Source organism: Bison bison, unplaced genomic scaffold (assembly GCF_000754665.1).
Source record: "Bison bison bison isolate TAMUID 2011002044 unplaced genomic scaffold, Bison_UMD1.0 scf7180017864162, whole genome shotgun sequence".
NCBI classification, from domain to species: domain Eukaryota; kingdom Metazoa; phylum Chordata; class Mammalia; order Artiodactyla; family Bovidae; genus Bison; species Bison bison.
In genome coordinates this window covers 1,591,503-1,602,797 of record NW_011494734.1, presented here as the reverse complement: position 1 = coordinate 1,602,797, position 11,295 = coordinate 1,591,503, and the positions used below count along the sequence as shown (strand labels likewise).

At 41.6% G+C, this 11,295-nt stretch overlaps 1 pseudogene; it reads left to right on the top strand.

The window, feature by feature from the left end:
• Positions 1-2,797, top strand: part of LOC104989727 — a 14,944-nt pseudogene extending 12,147 nt beyond the window's left edge.
• The last annotated feature ends 8,498 nt before the right edge of the window (positions 2,798-11,295 follow it).

Below are 11,295 nucleotides of genomic sequence, written 5' to 3'. Positions count from 1 at the left end.
CTGGATAAGCCTTGGCTTGAGCCTGTAGGGAGCAGAAAACAATCTCCTCTCAAGCAATGAGTGGCTGTTCCACTGAGAGGATTGATTAATAAGCAAATCTTAATATCACAGGGAAATGATGGAGCAAGTATACAACTCTGTATGTTAAAAATGTGTTGAAAGGCTTGTCACCTTGCAGAAAAGCCCCTTGAGAGATCACTTGCTGACTGGGGCTAGAAGCAAGTTAGGGATGAAAGAGGTCTTAATTTTTTTTTTTTTTTTTTTTTTTTATTTTAACTTCTTTATTAAGGTGGATACACATTCTCATATTAACAATTCTTGTGAACAAAAGCAACCAAAATAAGGCGATAGTAAGATGTGCTTCACATAAAAACAATCAAGTGGCTAAGAGGAGATCTGGCCCTGTACAACAGAAAGATTAGGAAGCAAAACGTGAATAAGTCCTATATTCCAGAAGCTACCCAAATGTGTGAGCAAAGACAGCATATTCACTGACTTCTCAGTGTTCCTAACGTTGGAGAAGACTCTTGAGAGTCCCTCAGACTGCAAGGAGATCAAACCAGTCAATCTGAAAGGAAATCAGTCCTGAATATTCATTGGAAGGACTGATGCTGAAGCTGAAGCTCCAATACTTTGGCCACCTGATGCAAAGAACCGACTCATTGGAAAAGACCCTGATGCTGGGAAAGATTGAAGGCAGGAAAAGAAGGGGACGACAGAGGACGAGATCATTGGATGGCATCATCAATTCAATGGACATGAGTTTGAGCAAGCTCCGGGAGTTGGTGACAGACAGGGAAGCCTGGCATGCTGCAGTCCATGAGGTCGCAAACAGCCAGACACAACAGAGCGACTGAACTGAACCGAATGTTACCACTTACTCAGATCAATCTCCCTCTGGCCTAACCTTTCAGGTTCAAATTTCCAGCACATTAATATGTCCATCCCTTTTCTGAATTATATTCAATTCTTAAAGACCAGACACAACTTACCCTAGGAACCTTTGCTCTGTCCCTTAGTTGGTTAATAGATACATTAAATTAAAAAAAAAAACAACCATAAGTCACTGATGCCAGCAACCCCCGCCATGTCAAGTACCATACAGACAGCTTTTGGAAAGCCTGCAAGACAGAGATCTGTGGTTTAATATTATGTTAACACATAACATTTGTGCTATCGCTCACACTACTTGTTGCACTTTTGTCAGCAGCTCTAAAGAGGTTGACAGATGCCTGGGAAAAATTTTCCAAAGAGCAAAATAGTTACAAGATGTAAGAAACACCGCCCTTTTAAATGACCTATTTAGTTGACTCCCCTCAGGACTAGGAAATTTTTTCCTCTCTGCTTTACAGACAGTTGTTAGTTTCATAATATGCGTTATCATCCTTTTCCTGGCTATCAAATTACTCATGACATGTATCACTGCTTGCTTTAAGTCTACTGTCAAAAGCACATGTACAATGATTGTACAAATTGAGATGACTGAACGAATGCATAATCTATAAAACTTTTCTCCATCAATATATTTATATGCTTATTTACTGCATTTAATTAATTTACTATGATTATATATATACACATACAAAGCCCCGCTCATAGCTCAGTTGGTAAAGAATCTGCCTGCAATGCAGGAGACCCAGGTTCATTTCCTGGGTTGGGAAGATCCCCTGGAGAAGGAAATGGCAACCCACTCCAGTATTCTTGCCTGGAGAACCCCATGGACAGAGCAGCCTGGTAAGCTACAGTCCACAGGGTCACAAGAGTTTGACACGACTTAGCGACTAAACCATCACCATACACATATACAATGCTTAGTGAATTAAACTGAATTTTAACATGAATTTAAAATGAATTCAAATGAATTGAAACTGCTGATCAAATCTATAATTCTATACAAGATACTGGACATGCACAATGCACATGTAAGATAAAATTGGCCTAAGTCCTCTTGGACACCCTAGGATTGACTATAAGCCCTTAGCATCTCTCTCTAAAAGGAAAGAAAGAAAGAACTCATTTTCAAGGCCCAGCACTGAGGGACATGATCTAGGGCAGGCAAGGAACCATCCGGGCAACAAGGGACCAAATAGTTCATCACCTAATGCTTTCTTTGTAAAGATTTACGATCAAAAGGAGGAAGATGAGGAGGAAAAATCATAAATGTTTTTCTATGGTAGGACAATCAAATGAAAACAAAAAGAAAAAAATAATGACGTGAGCCCTTTGTGGTAGGACTTTCCCAATGTGCAATGTACATCTAAGTTATACATTAACCAGACCTCCTTAAAACAGGAGGATGCCCCGACATGCCTCGAAGAGGCCATCAACCGCTGGATTTGAATCGAGGCATCACTTGGTGGCAGTGGGACGGGCACCCGGTGGTTGCCTCCGGCCTGGGAGCTCTACCTCAAGAACCACTGCATCTCCACATTTAAGAACTGGCCCTTCTTAGAGGGCTGTGTCTGCATCTCGGAGCAGATGGCTGCCGGCAGGCTTCATCCACTGTCCCACTGAGAGCAAGCCTGACTTGGCTCAGTGTTTCTTCTGCTTCAAGGAGTTGGAAGGCTGGGAGCCAGATAACGACCCTATAGAAGAACATAAAAAGCATTCATCTGGTTGTGCTTTCCTTTCTGTCAAGAAGCAGTTTGAAGAATTAACCCTCAGTGAATTTTTGAAACTGGATGAAGAAAGAATCAAGAACAAAATCGCAAAGGAAGCCAACAATAAACAGAAAGAATTTGAAGAAACTGCAAAGAAAGTCTGCTTTGCCATAGAGCAGCTGGCTGCCTTGGAATGACACCTCCCTATCACTGCCGCACAGCAACACAGACATGTTGTTTCCAGGGCACACCCCTCAGCATTACCAGTTTTTCTGGGGCCTCTTAACTGTGCCTTAGGAAAGGAGAACATCAACATTTTGAAATTCAAATATTTAAACTGTATTTTTCACTTTTTTTTCTTGAAGTTGGTGCCAGGGGCTACTTCTGTTATATAGCTGGAGCTAAGTATAGTAACTGACCCTGTCTTTTATCTTTGGTAGTTTTCACTTTATTGCTTCCTGGACTCAGCAGGGTGAGGGGAGATGTTTGTTCACATGCATATATTCCTTTTACAGCAAGGTGTTTGGGCTTCACAAAGCTGGTAAATGGCTGTCCAGCTGAGATGTGATGGGTGAATGCGATCACAGGTCCGTTATGACTGGACAAACAGGATTAAGAATGCCATTTTAAGTTTCATTTGCATAATAATCTGCATTTATGGTGTGCACTTATCATGTTCCAGATGTTCTGTATTATCTCACATTGACCTCTGCAGGTCTGGTGACCATCCCTTTTACCCCATCAGGTCTGTGGTGTCACAGCAGCTCCCTTCCTCCTAGACAGATTGTGTGACCCATCCCTGCCACACCTCTGAAAGTGCCCTGTGGGTTAGGGGTTCCTTGCCATCCCATCTTGTGATTTTCAGGTTCACAGGAGTCACCATGGGATTAGACCCCAGGCTCTCCCTTTGGACTTTATCTGTGTCAGAGTCCTTTCCATGACTGTCGTATGTGTGGCTTGGTGAGGGGGCATGCAGAAGGACTGATGTCTTGAGAGTAGAGCTGGCCTCGTGGCAAGGTTGCAACATTTTTCTACAATAGAAAAGAAGAAGGTCTTTCACGCAGAAAAGGAATATTTCAGAGGCCTGATTCACTGCTTCTGGATAGTAGGGCAGACAGTCAGAGTGGACTCTTCCTGGGGAGTCCTGCTCTGGACCAGCTGTCATCCATTGAATGGGACACACAGGGGCAGGATGAAACATCCGAGGAAGGAGTTCATGGTCTTAAGTATTTTTAATACTCTTCAAATACCTACTTCCCATTAATGATGTGAATTAGGCAACTGATAATTCTCCTGTCTTTTCAGTGTGAATCTTCCACAAGGAATAAATTAATTTAAAAAGTAGATTGCAAAACCTCTTTGGGGGAAACTTAAAAAAAAAAGGCATGGCTTTTTTATGTTGTTTTCAGTCTTGCAAGATCATAAATGCAATGATGTATGAGTTTCAGATCCAGCACAGACTAAGCAAAGAATTGGAGCAGCTGTATAAAAGGTGTGTGGAAGACCCACTCTGGCCCTGATCTCTGCCCTCTAAGGGGATGCTTGCCTTGTGGGTTTGGTTGGGCCTGGCGCCTATTGAACTGGAGCTGCAGTTTCCTCACCAGTGATCTGAGGGTCTTAGAGACAGCTGCCTCAGCTGGCTTTTTTTTTTTTTTTTCCCCATTGTGGCAACAGGATTTTCATGTAAAGAGGAATTGGGACAAAGCCCTCAGCCCCTCCTAAGACTCTGCAGTGTTGTTTTCTTATTTTGTTTGAATTATTATTTTGCATAACAGGATCAACTACAATTAAAAATGAGCACAGCAAAAGAGACACAGATATAAATAACAGACTTTTGGACTCTGTGAGAGAAGGCGAGGGTGGGATGACTTGAGAGAATAGCATTGAAACATGTATATTATCATATGTGAAAGAGATCACCAGTCCAGGTTTGATGCATGAGACAGGGTGCTCAGGGCTGGTGCACTGGGATGACCCTGAGGGATGGGATGGGGAGGGAGGTGGGAGGGAAGGTCAGGATGGGGAACACATATATACCCATGGCTGATTCATGTGAATGTATGGCAAAAACTACCACAATATTGTAAAGTAATTAGCCTCCAATTAAAATTTTTTTTAAAAAGTGAGCACAAAGCCTTTCTTAATCACTGGGGACACCAGTGTGTACTTTAGGTGGATTTGGACACAAAGTAAGATAGCAGGAAATATCTAGCAGAAGCTGTCATGAAATTGCTGCACAGTTACCCAGCCCTAGTGAGCAGGAGGGCGCACGCTGGCTGCTCCTCTGCGAGAACAATGCAGTGGCCTGAATCCCTTCTAAACGACTTGGCTCAAATCTGTGGGGACTTGGTGGGCTGTGCAGGCAATCAGTCAGCCCTGACTGGCTGTGTCTCCATTGCTCCACATCTGTGCCTTGTTCTCCACAGCATTGCCTCCGCCACAGCGGTCCCCTCCTCTCTTCCCCGAGGCCGGCTCGTGCTGAGGCCCGATCTTCAGATTAGATAGATTTGATTTCACCCTCCTTCATGAAGTAAAGCTGCAGGGTGGATTGTTACTGTCTTATTGGAACCTCTGGGGGTCATCTTGGTAGTTGCTGAAGAATAAAAACTATTTCATTTCAAACAAACAAACAAAAAAAAAACAGGAGGAGGAAATCAACCTTTGAGAAAAATTGGTCCCTTTCTTCAGATGCCAGCACTGTAATCCTAAAATTATCAATATTTCCTTTTCATCTCATATAGGGGTCACATTGGCCAAAGGCTTGTTCTGTATCAATACATATACAACTGGCTTAAAAAAAAAAAAAAACTTTGATGAACTGTGTGCACAATTGTTAACCTATCAATATGACACACAAATTCTTTGTCTTAAAAATGTATAAAATTGCATCTCTAACTCCTGATTAATCAAACAGTTCTCAGAGCTTCTGAGAATGTTTCCTGGGTTATAACCTTCAGTTTGGCTCAAATAAAATTCTCTTTTCTTTTTTCTTAGCTTGACTGTTATTTGATTTTTTGTTGACGTACTCTACACATTCATGTGTATAGACATGTCTAAGATATATTATTAGATTTTTAAAATCTAAGTTCAGAAAAATGATCAAATAATACAAAGTGGCAAAGAAAACCATAACCCAGTCAATAAATATGGAAACATGCTCAATCTCTAATAATTGGGTGTCTCTTATTATAACAACCATAAGATACCATTTCACCCTCACAAAACTGACAAAATTACTTCTGATAATATTAAGTGTTAACAAAAATATGGAACAGCAGAACTCTTACACATTAGCAATAATATAATGCAAAAGTTATAAAGAAACCTGCCTCCTGGGGCTTCTGAGTGATGGAAATACAGATGATGATTTGGAAACAATAAAATATTTTTTTTGATAAGGTTGTAATAATGCAGACCACATACAGAATATGAATTTTAATCAAGTACTTGAAAGGGGCTTTTATGGCACTCATGTGGACTATATGAAGCCATGTTGAGTTGACAATTAGAACCATTAGGAGCATCCATAGCCAACTAAACAAAGAGATCAGGTTAATTATCAGCCAAAGTGGATCTAGAATGAGCTCACTCAATGCCTTGGGGGACAGGATGGACGGCATGTTCACCCAACGGACAAACTCTCCACCCAACAACAGTGCACATCCACCTGATTTGCTGGACAAAGGAAAAGATTCGAAAGCACTGGGCACAAACAACGAAGAATGTTATAAGCATCAGTGTTCAGTAGCTGAGTTCAGAATAGTGACAATGCGATTACCAGCAGTTCACATAAAACAAAAGCGGAGACTTTTTGTTCATTATAAGATCAACTTGAATCAATGGTATGATGTGGCAACACTTGTCCCCCCCTCAAAAAAAAAAAAAAAAAACAAACATGTATTGCAGACTGAACTATATTATTAGAAGCGTTCAGAACAGGGTGAGCTGATTAATCATTATCTGAAGTGCCAAGTGCAGATTTTGTTTCTACATTTAAAGAACAGTGGAAATAGTAATCCTGTTGATGATGTAGCAGATATTTACTAAGTTCCAGGGTCCACCTAGAGTCAGAGTCTCTCACAAGGCTGCAGTCAACATGGTGCCCAGGAGCACAGTCTTCTCAAGGCCCCAGTAGGAGAAAGGCTGTACTCACACGGCTGTCCTAAGTCTCAGAAGACCCACTTAAAAGCTAGCTCACGTGGCTATTGGCAGGCCTCTGGTTCTTACTGGTTCTAGGATTGAAACGTCCATTTCTTGCCACCTGGGCCTCCCCACAGGGCTACCCACAACATGGCAGCTTGAGTCACCCAGCCAGAACTCTCTGGAAAAAATGAGTGAGCAATTGCAAACAAGGCAGCAGTCAGTGCTTTCATGCCCTCATCTGGGAAATGACATCTGTCACTTTTGCCCTATTCTCTTTGAAGCAAGTCTCTAGGTCCTACCTTACACTCAAGAGAAAGGGAATACAGAGGGCAAGAATACCAGCAGGCAAGAATCACTGGGAACCACTGTAGAGACTACCTGATACAACACCATTCAAGCCCCTGGCGTCAGCCACACCTAAAGCCAGATCACTCCTTGTCTTCTCAGTTATGAGAGCAAATATAACCTTCCTTTGCTGAAATCAATTTGAGTTGGGTTTTTGTCATGTCATGTGTAACCCATGGAGTCCTTCACACACTCTGAAAGCAAACACCATCATCAATAAAACCAGAGTGGCAAGGGTGAGGTCAACAGAACAAGCTTTTTCTGGAGTGGACAAATAAGCCAACCAGAATTCTTAAATGTCCTGTATGATCCTGGATGATATTTTTGGATTTTTTTTCTGCCTGGATTTATTCTAGCAGTTCTGAGATTCTGCTCAGCTAATTTAGCAAGCCCGTGTCAGTGTGAGAGCATGCCAAACTCGAAATTTTACTGCCAAAAATGACATTGAATAGAATTAGACCATGAGGAGTGCAATTAGTTTGACATGCTATTAACACTCCAACATGAACACAGAAGGAAAAGCTTGAAAAAAAGTAGAAAGTTAAAATAAAGTTTAGTTCAGTTAATGGCAATGATAAAATTACTACCTCAAATTGTTTTGTTTGCCATACCAACTGAATGAAAATAATAACATACAAATGATGTGAAATTTAATAAAGACTTGTATAATTTTAGCAGGAAGACAATCTATCATGTTTCTCTGGGTAATCAACCATACTGAGACTTGAGAATGTTCCTCTACACCCATCCTTAAAAATGGATCCTATTTAGCACCCAATCATGGGAGATGATGTCACTTATCTCCCAGACAGTAACCATGAGAAAAGAAAAAAAAAAAGCCAGATAAATTGGTTTCCTTTAGAAAATAAATCAGCTGTGTAGTATTGCCTAAAATACACTATTTTTTAAAGAAAAATTTCAGTAATGATGTTTTTAATAGAACATTTTCACAGGCACAGTGGTGGCCCACCTCCCTCCAAGCAGATGTCAAACCTAAATGGGCTTCAGAATCATCAGGGGGCTTGTTAAAACCTAGATGGCTGGGCCCTGACTCTAGAGTCTGATCGTGTTGGTCTGGGGTAAGGGCCTAGAATCTGCTTTTTTTTTTTTTTTTTTTTTGCCTGCACCACATGGTTTGTGGATTTTAGTTCCCCAACCAGGGAACAAACCCAGTGAGAGCACTGGAGTCCTAACCACTGGACTTCCCAGGAATTCCCTAGAATCTGCATTTCTAACAAGTTCTCAGGTGCTATGGCTACTGCTGCTTGGTGACCACATCCTGAGAACCACGCTCCAATGGCAAAGGAACTCAGTCCTCTTGCAGGGACTCTCAAGCTCCTTGCTGGTTCTTGCAGCCTCCAGAACTCTGCCTCTCTCTCGGGCATTGCTATTTAACTCCTTCTCTCTTCACATCTGCCATTTCTCCTAGCCTTCAAGACAGACAACCCATGCCGCTACTGGCTTCCTCCAAGAATTTCAGATTTCCCAGTTTCACTTCAAAAAGTGTGGGCTGTGAGTGGGTTTCACCTCATCTCTTGCTTACAGAGTAACAAAACTGGAAGCTGAATACTGATAGAGCTCAAAATATTAGCCACAGAGTAGGATTCTAATTGATTTATTATACAGCCTAAGAGGACGTTATTACCGAAAAGATACTGCATTAATTCAATTAAGATCCCAGTTTTTTTTTTTTTTAGTGTACTAAACAATTGTTTGGGAAAAGTGAATAAATTCAAACAAATGAGATTTCAGTGCCGCTCAGGAACAATGATCTCTTAAATTAGATCTTTTTCTTCTTTGTTCAAACAATTTGTGTTTAGACAGAGTCTAGGCATGTATTCAGACTTCAAGGGGGAAATATATTCAAAACAGATGAAAGAATTTAGGAGTTGCACAACAAAGAAATGCCGTCCAATTTTATATATGTCAGTCTAAGAAAATTTGAAGCTGTCATCGACTATAACTGAAAGAACAGAAAAAAAACATTTAAAGAAATTCTACGTTTCTTGGCCTTTCTTCACCCAACTGCTAAAGCAAATTGTTTTCCAGAACCGCTCAGAAGAGAAGATGCCAGAGAGTGGTTTCAAAGAGTTTCTAATGAAAACGAGCTGTATTTATTCTGACCTCCATGTGAAATGGAGTTGGTCTGTTGGGTTTTTTGTTTTGTCTTCACTTTTCTCATATTTAAGACTTCTCCTTTCTGATGAAGAGTTAAATGGGACGACTGAAAGCCACTCTGATAGAAACTGCTGTATTTTCCACTCCGTATAAAGTACTTCACACATGGTTAAGCATTCCAACTTAATGGTATATAACTTCGGTCTCATCAGTAAACACTCATCTATTCATTCATTCAGACACGTACTAGGTACCTGCTGGGTATGGGAGATACAAACCTAAATGATATATGGTCCCTGCCTTGAGCCCACAGTCTAAAGGTCTAGGCTGAAGATCTAGACTCGGAAGGCAGAGCAAGCAGGTATCCACCACTGTTTATGGGAGTCCCTGGTGGCTCAGTTGGTAAAGAATCTGCCTGCAATGCAGGAGACCCAGGTTCAATCCCAGTGTTGGGAAGATCCCCTGGAGAAGGGAATGGCTACGCATTCCAGTATTCTTGCCTAGAGAATTCCATGGACAGAGGAGCCTGGCAGACTACAGTCCACGGGATTACAAAGAGTCAGACATGACTGAGCAACTAACACTTTCCATTTCATTTCATGCCATCACTCCAGGCTGTGTGTAGGCCAAAAAGCTGGAAAAGGCTGGAACCTGAAGGAAGGCCAACATTTAGGAAGACAGAGACAACAGCAGGGTGAGAGAGGAAATCAGAGTATGGTGAGGCGCAGGGGTTATGTCATGGAAGCCAAGAGCTGTTTCTAGGAGGGAAAATGCAAAAATGTGACAATGCGCAAATGCTGTGTGGAGGCCCAGTGAGAGAGACCTGAAAGAGTTGTTGGGATTCCAAGTTTGCTGATGGCCTTGGTAGAGGTGGTATCAGGACATAGACGGGCGAAGTTCACTGCTGGGACTGAGGAGCAGATGTAAATGAGGTAAAGGCGACAGGCAGGGAGAAATTCTTCACATATAGAAGAGAGGGCATGCCTTTCTGGTGTGAGAAAGTATTCCTCTTTAATAGGGAAGAGCAGGGGAGAATTTACCATGAATCTTAAGCTTCAGGTCCCTCACCAGTATGGATCCGCCACCCCCACCAGGCCCTGGGAGGGACCCTAAGGTAGGCAGACCTGAGAGATACCACAGGTTTGGTTCCAAACCACCTCAATAAAATGAGTATCAAATAAAGCAAGTCACATGAATTTTTTTGATTTCCTAGTGCATATAAAAGTTGTTTACACTATAAGGTAGTCTATTTAAATGTACAATAGCATTACGTCTAAAGAAACAACACACATATCTTAATAAAAAATACTTTATTGAAAAATGCTAACCATTATCTGAGCCTTTAGTGAGTGGTAATCTTCTTGCTGGTAATCTTGTGGCTGGTCTTGCCTCGATGTTGATGGCTCTGCACTCCTGACCCAATTACCTCCCAAGAGCCCCACCTCCAAATACCAAGACCATGATGATTAGATTTCAACATCTGAATTTGGGAGAAGTGCATACAAACATTCAATCCATAGCACCATCCTGCTGTTGTCTCTCACAAAATGATACTAGAAAATCTTTCATGTGTGAGGATGTGCTCGAAGAGTGTGTGCATGCTAAGTCACTTCAGTCGTGTCCGACTCTGTGCGACCCTGTAGAGTGTAGCCCACCAGGCTCCTCTGTCCATGGGATTCTCCAGGCAAGAATACTGGAGTGGGTTGCCAGAATATGCAGTTACAGATATAAAAGTATTATAGAGATATACTGGGCAGTTAATAACTACTGTTTTGCTGAATTTTTGTGACATTTCTGGTGTTTGTTAGCTTAATTATTTTTTAATTTTCTATGACTTCTTTCACATTCTAAATATACACCTTCATATCTAATTATTATGCCTAATTTTGCATTATTTTCTTTAAAGTGCTTGCACGGGCACACACACACACATGTGCATGCATGCGTGCACACACACACACAATTATATAAGCTTCAGACCTCACAAAACCTGGGTCTGCCCCATGGTGTTAGCCTTCAGGGGAGAGGCCTTGAGTGAAGGAAATGAAGGTTGAGTACCCAGCGTGCCTCTGGGATCGACTCCTCACTC